At 39.1% G+C, this 16547-nt stretch overlaps 1 protein-coding gene across 2 annotated transcripts in view; it reads right to left on the bottom strand.

The window, feature by feature from the left end:
• The window catches only part of R3hcc1l (R3H domain and coiled-coil containing 1 like), a 92703-nt gene extending 78571 nt beyond the window's left edge, over nt 1–14132 (bottom strand). Inside the window, exon 1 of one of the 2 annotated variants that reach the window (XM_008831959.3) lies at nt 14046–14132. The gene's annotated coding sequence lies outside the window, so the exon portion shown is untranslated. The other variant, XM_017797855.2, reaches the window with a different exon arrangement.
• Between the last annotated feature and the right edge of the window lie 2415 nt (nt 14133–16547).

The raw sequence follows: 16547 nt of genomic DNA on the forward strand, positions 1-16547 counted from the left end.
AAATAAAAAAAAAAATAATAAATTAAAAAAATAAAAAAAAAGTTAGTAACTAAATGCAAAATATATTCTCTTACATAACAGGGAAGTTGTTTTTTTTTTTTTTAAAAAAAAGAGTTAACAGTCTTGTTGGGTTAAGTCAGTAGAATGAGGTTCAAGCATGCTCTTTGTCTAAAAATAAGGGGTGGGGGGAGAAAACAGGGAAGTTGTTGTTTTTTTTTTAAAAAAAAGAGTTAACAGTCTTGTTGGGTTAAGTCAGTAGAATGAGGTTCAAGCATGCTCTTTGTCTAAAAATAAGGGGTGGGGGGAGAAAAGAAAAGAAGCAAAAACCTAAATATACATCCTACTAAAACAGAAAGTATCTTAATACTATGCTTAAGAAACTCATATAAGTCAAAGGTCCCCTGACCAAACACTTCTCCCCAGAGCAATATAATATAAGGAAATATCTAAACTTCTACAGATACTTATTCCAGAGCTGCCTATAGTAGTGAAAAATTACAAACAAATCTAATGTACACTACAACATGGTACATTCATACTGTATAAAACTACATACTTAAAAAGGAATGATATAGATCTATATGGATATAAAGAGCTAAAGATATTATTTAATTTTTAATAGGGCAGGAAAAATAAAGTGTTGAGTATTTGACTAGCATATGCAAGGCCCTGGGTACAACCCCTGGCACCACAAAAAAAGAAAAAAAACAAACCCTGAATAATCTAAAAAGTTAAATTTAATAAGAAGCATACAAAACCAAAATGAAGAAACTTTTTAGACATTATTGAAACTAAGCATGGTAGAGCTGGGGCAAATTTGAGGCCAGCCTGGGGGCTACATGGCAAGGCCTTGTCTTGAGGAGAGGGAGGAGAAAGAGGGAGGAGGAAGAAGGAAAGGAGGAACTCTTGAAAGAAACAAAAGTAGATATGGATAAATGGAAAGACGTTCCTTGTTCTTAGAAAACACAATTCATTATCATAAAGTGAGCCCTTCTTAATTTATTAACTTAATGAAAACATCACAAGCTTTTTTAATGGAGAGAGATAAGCTGATAAAGTTTAACAAATAACATCATTTACAGTTAAGAAAATATTTAAAAATTTTTTAAAACTGGAGTTTGGAAGGCAGTTCTGTCAGTAAAGTACTTGCCACACAGCATGAGGACAGGGTTCAGCTCCTCAGCACCCACAGAAGAAGGCAGGTGCAGTGGTGTGCTTGAGGCAAAGAGAGGAAGATTCCTTGAGCTCACTGGCCAGTCAACCTAGCCAAATCAGTAAGTTCCCGTTTTAGTGAGAGACTGTCAAAAAATCAGGTGGAGAGCAACTGAGGAAGACACTTGACATTACCTCTGCACACACGTACCAGCATGCATTCATGTACACACAAACACAAAATGCACATATACACATTTTTTTAAGCATCCCCTGACACACTGTCAAGCTTTTATAATAAAAAGTAGGATAATGATGCAGGCATAAAGATAAAAACAGAAATAGGGCTAGTGAGATGACATAGCAGTTAAAGACACTTGCCTCAAAAGGCTGATGACATGAGTTCAACCCCAAGAACCCACATAAAGGTAGAAGAAAAAATCCAACTACACAAAGTTGTCATCTGACCTCCACACATGAACATGAGCCCACATACAATAATATTAAAAAATATTTTAACATCCAGAAATCATGAAAATTTCATATGTGATAAAGGTAGCATCTCAAAATCCCTGGAGTAAAATTGGTCTCTTTAAAGAAAATATTTCAGACAGCTAGTCTGCAAAAAGATTGTTAGATCCATACGGTATTCATAAGAACAAAAAATTTCAAATGAACATGGATCCAAAGTAACAACTAAAATCATATAATTACACAAAAGAAAACATAGGTGAAATATTTTTTCATAGTATAAGTGAAGGCATTCCAATTTCAACCCCAAATTCAGATGAAACAAAAGACTTAAAAAAACTACTAATCAAGGCCTAAACACCCACATCCAAACACTATAAACAAGACAACTGACCAACAACAAGAAAATACCTGTAAAATACATCACTGATAAACATATTTTACAGTTAATTATTTCACTAATACCTAAAAAAAAGACTTAAAATTAAGGGGTAAATTAATGGTAAAGATATAAGACACTGTATAGACAAAATGATTTTCAAAATGACCTTAAACCTAGTAAGAGAAATGGACAGTAAAACCATAATGAAGCAAGACATGGTAGTTCATACCTGTAATCTTAGCCCTCAAGAGACTGAGGAACTCACTATGAGTTCAAGACCAAGCCTTGGTTGCCTGGGCTACAATGAGACTTTGTCTCAAAACAAAACAAAACAAAAACAGAAAATAAGCAAACAAAAAACTATACAGAGATTTCCTCATTTTCTTACCTATCAGGTTAGAAAAAGTTTTAAAATGTATCAAAACACTGTATGTAACCAGGGTGAGATGAGGTAAAACTAATCCTCACACATTTCTACAGGGAATTCAAATTTGTACAATACCCTCAGAAAGGACTCTAGCAATATTTAAGAAAACTGTATATGATTTTGATAACCTCTGGATAGTGGGATTAAAATGATTCCTATTTTTTTCCTCACCTTTTGACATTATTTTCTACTTGCTTTATAAGAAAGATAAAAGACTGCTGTGAATTTTTTTCCAATTAAAGGGATAGCCCAAAATCAAGGAAGGCATGACACCCTCTTCTGCAGCAGTAGCCTTCCTGTAGGCCTGTTTGGCTACTATATTTGACCACCACATTGTTACTAACACTATAATAGTATTATCTCACATAATAGCCTAGTCTTGTGTCTGTGTGTGCACACGTTGTGTAGTAGAATGTGTTCATGTGCAGGTCAATGTTGGGTATCTTCCTCAATCACTCTCCATCTTTTTTTTTGAAACAGGGTCTCTCACTGAGCCCAGAGATCACCAATATGGCTAGGCTGGCTGGCTAGCAAGCTCCAAGGATCTACCTGTCTGTGCCTCCCCAGCAAAGGGATTATAGATATATGCTGCCACAGTTTTTTTTTTTTTCTGAGATTACTGAGGATCTGTAGGAAAGACTTATAAAATGGACATAATCTGGACTAATGACTTTTAATTAACCCCAGAAAAATCACATGCTCTTGTGTCTTGTGAACTGGGTACCTGATCTCGTTTCCTTGGCAACCTCAATTTGGTACACCACCCAAAAGATAATGAATGTGGATTTGCCTTAGAACTAACATTTCAAAGCACTGAAAGTTGGTACACTCATCTCCACTGCATATAGTGAAGATTGGGACGTGTATCCTTGGGTGAATGAGATATTGTAGAACTAGGATGAAAAGACAGAATCGTCTGTTAAGATAAGGGTGGAGCTAAACTTGTACTTCCCCAAGTGAAGCTAGAGAAACCATCTTGAATAAAATCATGGGTGAGGCCTGATTCAAGGACACAGTTCCAGAGAGAGTTCCAGAAACAGTTCCAACAGCACAGTTCAAGGAGAGAGTTCCAAGAGATTATCCAGGGGAACAAGAGTCCACTGAGTTTGGAGACCCTCTTAAAAACTAAATTTAAGAGTCAGACTTTTTGTTTAAGTAATGGTAATGTTGATGTAGTAACGCCACAAGGATCCAAACTCAGGACCTCATGTTTGCATAGCAAGCACTTTACAGGACTGAGCAACCCCACCCCAAACACAGAATATCCTAGTCTTATCACATAATTTTAAAGTGGGTAACATGTACATATACATGTAACTTTGCTTCTTCCCCCTAATCCTACTAAAATAACAATAGATTTATGTCCCAAATCCACGAGAGAAGAAAATAAAGAAAAGCAACAAAACTTGAGAACAGAAAGATGTAACAGGATCCGTTATGTTCATAAAGTTGTGCCTCATCAGCTCTTCTATGTGATATGTGATGGTCTCGTCCTTTGGACAAGTATGAATATGGAAAACAGAACATCCAACACGGGAGAGAAGTGAAGGAATGCTGGTAAATGAGATTCCAGGACATCTGTGCACCAAAAGTAGAAGGCAACCAATCAGACGGAAAGCTATGTGACAAATAGGCATGTTACAGGCTGCCATTTTCCCACTCTTTGCTATAGCACCAACTTTTTAATCAGACACTACTAAAGGATGTGCTCTATCTAAGCAAGAGGGTAAATGAAGAATGAGGAAGATATAGATTCTGACATAACTGGGAATCAAACCCAGGAGAGAAAAGTCTACAGATTACAACAAAGGGAAATCATCTCAGGAAAAGACTGTGCAGGAGACCTAGAGATCACTCAAATACAAGGATAATGGAAGTCTAGGAAAGGGGCTTCTGAAGGAAAGGGAGGAGGATGTGGGGGTGGGAGGAAGAAGGAGAGAAGGGTAGAGGGGAGAGTAACTGGAACTGAAACATTACTATGCCCTTGTAGAAAACCACACTGAGGCCATTTAATACTACCAAGAATAAAATTTGCACAGGCATAATAATGTAAATGCAACACTACTTGATATGGCCAAATATCATAATATAGCTAAGCTGAGAGGCTAAGGAAGGAACATCAGTAGACATGATTGTTTAAAAGTGAAACTGAGGCTAGAGATGGCTTAGTGGTTAAGAGCATGTACTGCTCCTACAGAGGAGTAGTTTGACTTCAGTACCGATGTTGGTCAGCTCACAACCACTTATAATTGCAATTTTGGAATCTGATGTCCTCTCTTCTGCTTTTCTCGGGTACCCGCACACACATGGCAGGCAGGCAGGCAGGCAGGCAGGCAGGCAGGCAGGCACGCACGCACGCACGCACACACACACACACACTAAAAATAAATCATTTTTTAAAAGAGTAAACTTTCTCTACCATAATTGAAACTTAATATTTTATGAATAAGCTGGTGGTAGTGCTATAAATATATCATTAAAAATATAGAAATACATAATGCCAGATGAATAGTTTAAGGACTTTTAAAGTCATTACTCTTGAGGACCAAAGATTATGGGAGGAATGAGCAAAACTACTCAATTATTTTGTTATAAATCTTTTTCTTACTAGCTGACTTTTTAAAAACAAATTGGTTTTAAGAATTTTTAAAAGTGTGTGTGTGTGTGTGTGTGTGTGTGTGTGTGTACACATGTGAGTGCAGGTGCCCTTGGGGACCAGAGGCATTGGATCCTTCTGGAGCTAGAATTAAGAGTGGTTGTGAGAAACCTGACACGGGTGCCAGGAACCAAATTCATGTCCTCTGCAAGAACAGCAAATGTTCTTGACTGCTGTATTATCTCGCCAGTCCCCCATTTGACTTTTCAAATTCTGTCTACAAACTATATTCTTATTGATTAAATATAAAGAATAATTTAGAAAATTAATTCAAAGAAACAAAAGCCAAAGAGCAATATACATACTGTGATCTTATATAAATTATTCATCATTCAAAAGTGCATAAATAAAATATTTTCAATTGAGGGAAACAAGAAAATCCTTCAGAGAAAGTTCTCTTTAATTAGATACTTGTAGTTCTAATACTGAAAAAGCATAAATACAAAATATGGAAGCCTTAAAAACTAAAAATAACTTAAATCAAATAACCAATAGGGTAGACAGATAGGATTCAGTAATTGTAATACTAGGAAGATTGTGGGTCTGATCTTACTTACAAATTCATTAATGATCAGGAGACAGTGCAAATAACACATTTAATTAAATTTGCTCATTTATCTATTTTGGGAAGTACAATTAACAGCAGTGAAAGAGAAAAGTAATATAAAAAGACAGAGATGGATTAAAAACACTGGCTAAAAAACAACTAAATTGCAGAGTGGTGGAAGAGTGTAAAAACTACAGGCTTAAAACAGCAAAAGACAGACATGAGAGGTCTATTTACCATCATTTTCTTCCTGTGAACTGTTGCCACATGAAGTATTGTAGTCCACATTAATGTCCAATGGAAATATATATCCATGCACATGTATACACATATATCCAGGATTCATGAACAAATGACACTCTAAAACAATGCAGTTTGAGTAACCCTTACCCAAAATTGGGAACCAGAAGTGCTTGACATCTCAGAGCATTTCTAATTGTGGATGTTCAACTTTACTGTTAACTCAATTTGTAAGAACAAATTTGTCCACAGTTTCATATCCTCTATCAAAGATCATCAGTAATGAATTTAACTCCCCTTAAAAAAACAACTGCTAATCTATCTTGTATCCTTCCTCTAGGTACACTTAGATATTCTAACTGCTCTTGTCTTTATTCACACAGTGAAGATCCAAAATAAAGGCTACATTTCCCAGTCTTTCCAGCACCAAGCTGTGGCTATGTGACCCAGTTTTATCGGTGGAGTATGAGCAGAAGTGGTGCATATAACATCCAGGAAGCATCCTGTAAAAGAGTAATTCTCTCTCCTTTCTGCTGGCTAGAACATGGATGAAATAGCTAATATTGTAGCAATCCCTAGAGTGACTCTGATTTTTATGGATACCCCTCCTACTTCAGTGCTGGGGACCAATCTTGGACGCCTCCTAAAGTGACCATGTAAAAGAGCAGACTCTATGCACAGTCGATGAACACGACACCACAGCATGACACTATATTCTTCACATTTAGAGAAATAAACTTCTATTATGTTTAAGTCTTCTCTTACTTGGCTGCAACCAAATCCAATTTTAATTAAAATACCTTCTGTATGAATATACAATCCTTGTTTTCTTTCTCTCACAAGAGGGAAAGCTCTATCTGCTCCTTTGCTGGTTCTTCCTCCCACCCACGCCCCTACTGAATTTCCCAGTATAACATCTTTAGCCTTTTCTCTCTTCTGTCATGAAGTTCTACAGCCAACATTCTTTTAAAGAAAAAAAAATAATCTGTAAGCCTGATCTTCTGAGCTCCAAATTTATCTCTAGCAGCCTAGAAATACAGTATAAGATATAATTATAGAACACAATTGATTTTTAAAATAAAAAAATAAACCAGCGTGGTGGCACATGCCTCTAATCCCATGCACAGGCAGGCAGATATCGGTGAGATTGAGGACAGTCTAGTTTACATAGTGAGTTTCAGACCACCTGTGGCTACAGGGAGATCCTGTCTCAAAAAGACCAAAAAGTAAAAACAAGGAAAAAAAAAAAAAAGATAAAGTGACTGCAGTACAACAGGAGTCGCGAAGGGGTCAGTGATATTTAGCTAACGTTTACTGAGCTCTCAACACTTAGCAGTTACTGTTTAAATCTAAGTCCTAATCCCCAAAGAATCCTATGAAGTAGGGAATATTATTACCATCACTATTTTAAAATGGAATTTGAGCCCCAAATTAAATGACTCACTCAGGATGTATAACTAACATACTAAAAAGAGCATTCAAATTTTCTGAGTCCACCCTTTTAACCAACACACACTATGGAAGCACCTTGTTTCAAGGTGCTAATCCAGTCTAGTCTTTTAAAATATATTCAGCAACCACGAGTCACTTAAATATCCTCCCCAGTAGTAAATTTTATGCCTTTGCAGATTAATTTTTAGAAACTGCAAATCATCACTTATAAAGAAGTATGGTAAACAAGATGGGTGATCAAGCAAAGTCATACTCTTTTAGGGTCAAAGGATAAAACAATCAGGTGATGAGACTGGTTTTCTTGTATGGCTCTACTGTCCTAAAAGCAAATCCAAAGAGCAAATTGCAAGAATATTTGCTAGGTATCTGCATGAACTAAAACACAGATTAAAGGAGACAGCACTCATTAAGAATTTTTAAGTATCATATTTTTAAATTATCACATAACTTACATACTATACCTAACACTTAACATATTAGAAACTGAAATTATTATCTTTCTCCCAGACCTATGAGATTCTTCCTACTGTCATTGTGAAGCTCAAAACTTTGCAGTGACTTCCAGTTTTTCTATCCCCATTATGTTCCCACTCTTCCTTCACACAAAATACCTTATCTTCTGATTTTATGTTACCATCCTTTACTATTAAAATACTGTCTAGTCACTCCACACTTGGTTATCTCATCACATAGAAAACAACCCTTCTCAAATACTATCATATGGCTCTCAACAGAAATTCTGTCATCTATAGAATCATATTCAAACCAGGGTTTGGATAATGTATAATTAAACACATTAAGGGCTAAAGCTATAGTACACTGGTACAACGCTTGCCTAGCATGCACAAAGCCTAGGGTTTAATACCCAGGATCACAAAATTTAAAAGCAAATTTTTTTAAAACAAAAAAAAATGTAATGTTTCTTTGAGAAAGTATGAATTGTTACATGATAAAGAGTAACCAATCACAAGTAACTTTGTATCAGATTAGACTGGACTCTGCTGCCAACTGAACACCCACAAACTTACAAAAATTTTTCAGTCTTCAGCAGGGGATGTAGCCCACCCAGAGGCACTTGCTCAAGCATGTTCAAGGCCTTGGGTTCACAGCCAAACCAAATAAAAATTCAAAATAAAAACAAAAACCACTTTCCATTTTCTGAAAAGTTAAAATTTAGGAACTATGAACAAGAAATTGTGGACCTGAAAATGCTACATCTCAGAAATTAAATTACTGGTTGACTGTTTCCTAATTTGCCAAATTTTCTACAGTAAACATGTATCTTTATCACTTACAATATAAGACTGTTGTTTTAAAATGGGGTGGGACAAGGATCAACCAGAAACTGGCCAACTTGCAAACTAAATTTAACAAAGAAATACTAGAGTGGGGAGATGGCTTAATGGGTGCTTGCTACATGAGCATGAGGACCTGACTTCAGATCCCTAGCACCCAAGTAAAAAGCCTGGGCATGGCCACACTCTCTGTAACCCCACACTGTGAGGGCGGAGACAGGAAGATCAACAGCCAGCTATCTAGGTTCAGTGAGAGATCCTGTGTCAAAGGAATAAGGTGGAAATGATAAGAGCAAGATGCCTGACCTCCTCCTCTGGACCGCAACGCGCACATGGTTGTGAGCACCAGTGCACGCTCATAAGAAGCAAATTTGATACTAAGGAATACAACACACCTTCCCCAGTTTTAACTCTGTATCAAGTTTAGTATTAGGTCATGAGCTGTCAGCATTGCTTATTCCAGAAAGTCGTATCATGATGTTCACAGGTTAACATACATTACTTGGAAACCTCACAATACTAGATACAGTTCCCAAAAGGACTCCTGTTTTTGTTTTCCTAATATGGCTTCTTTTTGGCTCTATTTTTACTGCCAATCCCAAATCGGCCATGTTTGGCATTAAAGAAAAGATGATACAAGAGACAACAAATATTAATAGACTGTAGTGAATATGAAAAATGGCAAACTACACAAAAAGCTAACATGACGCAGTGAAAAAAGCACACCATAGACTAGGAGAGATCGGTGTATGGTTTATTCAGGAGAAAATTCTCTCCAAATGCAGGCTTACTGCCACTGAACAACACCCTATAACTTTTCTCCTATCTAATGCTCTGACAACTAAATTTCTCTGTAATTCAATAAGCTCTTAGGAGTTACCCAGGCTTCATCCATCCTGCTGGGCTCATTAATGTTTTCCCCACAAGCTAAAAGCACCTTTTCTGATGAGCAGCACAGAAGTTAGGTTCTTTCAAAACATGAAGAGTCTACTCATTTCTATAGGCAGAAAATCTACAACAACTATAATTCAACAGTAAAAGAAATGGCTAAATTATAGTTCAGGTAAGTGGCTGTTAAAGATCATCCTATGGTTGCCAGTTTTATACATAGCATGAGGGCAACTCTTCATAAATTTTTTAATTAAAAAATCTATATTTTTACTCTTGGCACTATTTTATTTACTTATATCTAATGAGTTGCATGAATGCCAAATAAAGAATATGCCAGATACCTGTGAATACTTAGCTCCTGAAGCTAATGAGAACAAGGTCACAGATTCAAACTCCATGTTGGCCAATTAGCTGTGCCACGTTTCAGGCTTCATGGTCACTCACAGTCTACCACCTTAACCTTGACTACCAAAGAAACATACTGATCATGTGAAATATCAGGAGAATGAATATTATAACCAAATCTATGGCTAACATAACAATAATAAAAACCCCAAAGATTAACACTAACAACTCTATTTTCTACTGTTTGGCTAGTATGTGCCTAGTTTAAATAATGTCTATCTTTTCAGCCATGCAGGCTATTATTATCCTACTTTATAGATAAGTGAATTCAGAATGACTATAAGAATCAAGGTCACACCCAGCAGAGCTGGATTCAGACCTTTGTCTGCCTCCAAAGCTTAGACTATTTCCACAACACAGTATAGCCTCTCCTGATTGTGCCTCATGGCATAAGATAATCAACAAAATGTTCCTATTCAGAACTATTCAGCAGTACTCACTAACTGAGCATCTTCTGTGCATACACAAATCCTACAGCTGAGACTGAATCTACCTTCTGAACTCATTTTAAGTAAAAAGAGTCAAAGAGCAAAAGTGTTTAAAACAAAGAAAACAACATACTCTGCACAAGGTAATTTTAATGAGCAGGACTTTCTACTGTCATAGCTTTATTTACTTATTTATTTATTTATTTATTTATTTATTTATTTATTTCTCTGTGTAGCCCCAGGTGGCCTGAAATTTGACACGGGGTCTCCCTGTAGCCACAGCTGGCCTATAACTTGCTATGGAGACCAAGTTGACCTGGATCTCACAGATACCTGCCTGTCTCTGCCTCCTGAGTGCTGGGATTAAAGGTGTGTACCACCTGGGCCTGGAGAGGTGGTGCAGTGGTTAAGAGCACTGACTGTTCTTGCAGAAGACCTGGGTTTGATTCGCAGAACCCACATGGTAGCTATGAACCATCCTTAACTCCAGTTCCAGGGAAATCCGACACCTTCTTCTGACCTCCGTGGCATTACATGACACAGGTACACCCACATACATGCAGGCAATACACTCATAAACATAAAATGAAAATAATAAATAAAAATAATTTTTAAAAAAAAGTGTGTACCACCTTGGCCAGCTTGTCATAGTTTTTAATACACAACTGTGGGAAAAAAATAATCTTGCCAATTCATAACTAAAGGCAGGACTAAATCTTAAAAAAGCACAGAAGGTATATAAAATAAATAAAAGCAAGGAAATATTTTCTTAACATCCAGATATGCAGGTATCAGACAGTTGATAAGGTAGTAAGGAAGTAAAAACAGTATTTCAATTCTTAACTCTAAGATTTTGCCATGACAAACAAATCTTCATAAGGCTTTCCTTTTTGGTTTTTTAAAATTTATTCTTTACAGCAGTTACTAAGTGTCCACCTTTAAAAAATGAAGGTCACTATATCTCCTAGACCCCCCCCATTACAATAATTTGGGGGGGTCTTTTTGAGACAAGGGTCTCCCTGTAGCCCCAACTGGCCTGGAACTCACTATGGAAAGCAGGCTGGCCTCAAAATCACAGAGATCTGCCTGCCTCAGCCTCCCAAGCACTGGAATTAAAGGCATGCGCCACCACACTCAGCCTTAGACTACTGTAAAGTCAAGCATCTTGGTTTAAAAAGTATAATATAGTCATGGAACACAGAACAAGGGATGAAGAGAACACTATGTATTGCACGACAAGAGTGCACTTACATACATGCAGGAAACTCATTCATACACACAAAATTTAAAAAAAATTAAAGTCTATCCTCAATATCTGAGTTATAAAGACAATTACTTGTGCTATAAGCTACAATGTACAGAAAAGTACATTCTCACTATAGAAGCACCAGTCCAATTTCAACTAACAAAATACAAAACAATTCAAATCTCTGGAAAAACAGAAACCAAAGCACAACCCCAACAACCTTTTAACAACAGCACTACAGCAACTGTTAATATTTTGTTGCTGCTGTTGTTGCTAATGCTAGAGTTAGAACCCAGGGCCTCATGCATTCTACGACTGAGCTATGCTATCAACCCCCGGAATTTTTATTAAAATTGTTACACACACACATACACACACACACACACACACACACACACACACACACACACACCCTCAGTAACCAAGAATGTCAACTTTCAGTTTTTTACTGTTGGTTTTTGAGAAAAGATCTTACTAAAATGGCCAAACTGGCCTCAAACTTGAAATCCTCCTGTCTTGATCTCCAGAATGCTGGGATTACAGGTGTGTTGACACCACTGCCAGCTCTATGGTAGTTTCTAAAGTCTGTAGAGTCAAGACAGATTATCCTTGTTTTACAAACAAATGGAATCTCAGGAAAATACCTAAAATAAGCTCTAATTCTAATCATCATGATGACAACAACAATAAAATAACTGACTTACCCTTACCCATCACTAAGCTCTTTATAGTCACATTTCATGCAATCTTTACAGACATCTTATGAAGTAAATGTTGTAAATCCCATTTTAGAAGTCAACAGAAAAAAAAAATTAGTCACACCACCAGGATTAGAATTCAAATTTCTGTTCAATGATTTCAAACAAACACAAGCTTAAACAAATAAACATTTGTGCCAGGTGTGATGGTACACACCTCTAATCCCAGCACTAGGGAGGCAATGATAGGTGGATCTCTGTGAGTTAAAGGCTAGCCTTGTTTACATAGTCCTGGGCCAGCCAGGACTACATAATGAGACACAACAAAATACCATTACTATATCCTAAATCCCTTTAAAAACTAGTTGCAAAATCCCTACTCCTCTACAAGGAGAAAAAAAAATCAAGACAGTAAGAAACCAGTGAGAATCTCAGATCTTTACTGTCAGAAAGCAGACTAGAACATTATTTATATTCTAAACTCACTGTGAGGAAAGACTTATAGCAAGTACATCCAAAATAGGTCAAAGTACCTAGTGCCTGAGTTGTACAGGAAAAGGAAGGGGAAATCCCACAATGTCCGAGACTGGAACTAATACTTAGTAGTTCAGAACCATACTTGTGGATCACTAAGTTCTTCCTCAGATGCTTGTAATGTGTAGCCCTTAAAAGTTGTTACAGAGCAAGAGGGGCAGATAGCTGGGTGTGGTGGAGAGAAAAGCGTTCAACTTCTGATGGGCCTCACAATCCAAAGTTTAAAACTGACTCCACAGGTTGTAAAGGCCCTAATGTTACCTCTCCACTAGAAACCTGGCATGTGTATGGTTCATATTAGTTTCTAACGAGACTTTACCTCCATCTTATATTAACTCTGATCATCACACAGGCGTGAGCAAAATCTTTAAATGCAGCTAACTTGGTCTGGGTAAAGGAAGATACTAAGGCTATATATTTTAAGCATACTTTACAGTCCAAAGCTTTCACACATATATTACTTTTGCTGAACCCAACAACCCTGAAAGGCAGAATATTTAAGACTGTCACACACCACCTCCCAACCCCCCTTTTTTTTCCAGACAGGGAAACTGAGGTGGTTGTAGTCGCACTACAAAAGATCACAGGTCCAGCACCTGAGCCTCCTCTCAGGATTTAAGCCGTAAATCCTGTGCTTCTTTCCTCCCAACTCTTAACATGCACAAGGCTAGCAATGAAATCTTTTGATAACGAGGCTCAAAGTTTTCAGAGGGCCACCCCAAAGGAGCAGGAAGTAGAGCTACTTTATTAACTGCTCCCAAGCAGCCCATAGCCCGGGACTCCGGACAAATGAGCGGACGCGCCAGCAAACACAACCTGGGAATCGCCCGCAGCCCGGGGTCGTCTCCAGGCCCGACCTGGACGGCCCGCAGCCCCGAGGGGGTCCCTAGAGATCCCGTTCACTACCTGTTGACACCACGAAGGCAGCGACCCTACTCGGGAAGCAGGTAGGGCGAAGCCCGGGCGGACCCGCCGCCCCGTGGATGACAGAAGGTCCCCGGAGCTGCCCTCCGGACCCCCGGGCCGCAGGGGTCAAAGGGCGGGAGCTCCCTGTAACCTCCGCCCCAGGCGCGGGCCTGCCCTGCGCGTCACGTGAGAGCAGACCGAGCGGTGACAGACACAGGAGGAAAGAAGGCCTCATCTCAGGCCGAGAGGGGAGAAACGGGGGCAATGAGCCCCCGCTTGGGGCACGAAGGGCCCGGGGAGGGGGCTCGTGGTTACCAGGACGCCGTGGCTCTGCGCTTCCGCAGCCTCCGCGTAGCTCCTGCTCTTCCGCTGGCCGCTGGGGTGCGCGCCAGGCTTTGGCTCCGCCCCCGTGCCGCGGCGCCTTCTGGGGATTGTAGTCCACTAGGGGGCCCAGTCGGGTCACGTGGGGGCGGTGCTGGCAAACGTTAAGGGTGGGAGGGCGTTGATGTAAACGCGCTCACATCTCACAAGTCCTACTCAATTACACTGTGTCCGTTTCTCCGTCCACAAGCGAGGTTCTTTGAGCGTAATCGACAGTTAGTGCCCCACTTCCTCACATGTCTGCACTGCGTTCTACACTGCAGCTTCCGGCCCCGCGGAAAATGTCCTTGTTGCAGTGTCCTTGTTGCCAAACCCACTGGAGGTAGTTTCAGGCCCGTCTAACTTAAGCATTAGTCATTTGATAACTTAAGCACTAGTCATTTGATGCTGTTGGACACTATAATTTATTTTCTATGACACTGTCCAGGTTTGCCTTCCTCATTCCAAGTCTAGTCTCCTAGAATTCTTTTTCTAACCTCTTAAATATTATTCTCTGGAATTCGTTTTTTGAGACAGGGTCTCCCAGTAGTTCCTGTAATACCTCATTATGTAGATCAGGCTGGCCTTGAACTCACAGAGATCCGCCTGCCTCTGCCTCTGCCTCTGCCCCTGACCCTGCCCCTGACCCTGCCCCACTAGGCACTACTAATTCTCTGGAATTCTTGGAGGGGAAGATTCCAGCCCCTTCTCTCTTACCTCATTATACTCCCAACTTACTAAATGATCTCTCCTCATCCCTGTCTCGCAGGCATTTGAAAGTGAAAACGTTGGTGGGCTGAGGGTGTGGCTCAGCGGTTGCCTAGCATGAAGGAGGTCCTGAGTTCAATTTCCAGCACCATAAATGAAAAAGAAGTACTGAAAAACAAAGTGCTATCTCTGCTCTCCAATCAATGTTCACTGATCCCTTTGGCCTGGGTCTCTGTCTACTGCCCCTTCCATCCAAATCCTGTAGATTCTCTTATTCCAGTTCTTGAGTCTGTACCCTCTTATTTCTACTACCAGTAATTTAATTCCCACCTGCTTCATTTCTTAGCTAATTACAGGCTTCCTTGCAGGCCTCAGTATCTCTGTGGGGATCCTCTCTAGTGCCATAGGTCGATTCATGTAAATAGCAAATTTAATCAAGTCCTGCTTGTGTTATAATCCTGTAAAGACTCTATTCAGTTGAGTTTGAGAAAAAGAAAGAAGGTGAACACATTAGGTAGTTTTTACAAAATAGGAATCCCCTTTCTATTACTCTCCTTCCCATCCCATATTGTGATTGAGAGGTTAAAGAGTAAGATTTATAATAAATCTTTTTCTAGGGTAGGAAGGTGTGAATATTTTTTAAAAGTTCCCCAGGTGATCTCATCATTTAACAAAAGTTATTTTCTGGCTTACAATGTACTAGTGCTGGGTACCGAAAATAGTGAACAGAACAGTCTCTCCCCTTGTGAAGTTTATATTCTCTTAAAAGAGACAGATATTAATCAAATTTCATACCAAAAAGCAAGAGCAACAACAACAACAAAAATTATCAGCTGTGATAAGAATTATGAAAGAAAAGTAATCTGTCCCTTTCCCCGTCTCACTACTGCTGCCCCAGCCCAGGTTGGGAATCAATTTATATTCCTCAGCCTATCAATTAAAACTTGTCAGGAGCCAGTCTCCCCCCACTCCCTCCTATATCCATCTATATTTATCAAATTGCTTGTATTGTGTTGCTCTCTCACCTTTGCACAAGCTGTTCCTCTGTTTGGAAACCCAGCCCTTATCCTTGATTGACTTTTATCCAGTCTAATTCTCCCCTGTTGAATTCAAAGAACATCCAGTAGAATGCCAGACTCATGGAAGGATCTTCTGAAGCTCAGACCAAATCATATGATAATGCCCAGGCAAGCAGAGGTAGGCTGGGTAGGGGAACCAGGAACAGTTGAACGTGGGCTACTGAAAAGCAAGACTATGTTACCCAGTTTAGCAGTATTGGACCAGAGCCAGCAAACCAGGGAGACTTTGCTGAGTACCCGCTTCCCCACAAACTAGTGCCTATTTCCTGTGCATGCATTGCCACTGTGCTTTGTTTTTAGAACCAGCTCATGCCAGCTTCAGAGAGCCAATTGTTAGATATGAGGAAGTTTTCATGTGAGTTTTTTAAACCATTGGCAGATGGTAGTATTTATACCATAAAAATCAGCAAATGATGAAGCAGGGTGCTCCCCATCCCTCACCTTACCTAACACATCACAGCCTTTGTCATAATACTTATATTGTGTAGTCATGACATTCCTCTCTTGGATGGATTCCATTTATCAACTTCATTTAGCAAGTATTATTGATATTTATTAATATGTATCAGAGCCTTAGCAAGGCACTCAGTGAAGAGCTAACAAGCATGGTCCTTGAAGTTTTGGAGTCTGAGACTTAATGTTTGGAGACTGAGTTTACAATCTAGCAGAT

This window comes from Nannospalax galili, unplaced genomic scaffold (genome assembly GCF_000622305.1).
Source record: "Nannospalax galili isolate Female #2095 unplaced genomic scaffold, S.galili_v1.0 scaffold875, whole genome shotgun sequence".
Classification (NCBI taxonomy): Eukaryota; Metazoa; Chordata; class Mammalia; order Rodentia; family Spalacidae; genus Nannospalax; species Nannospalax galili.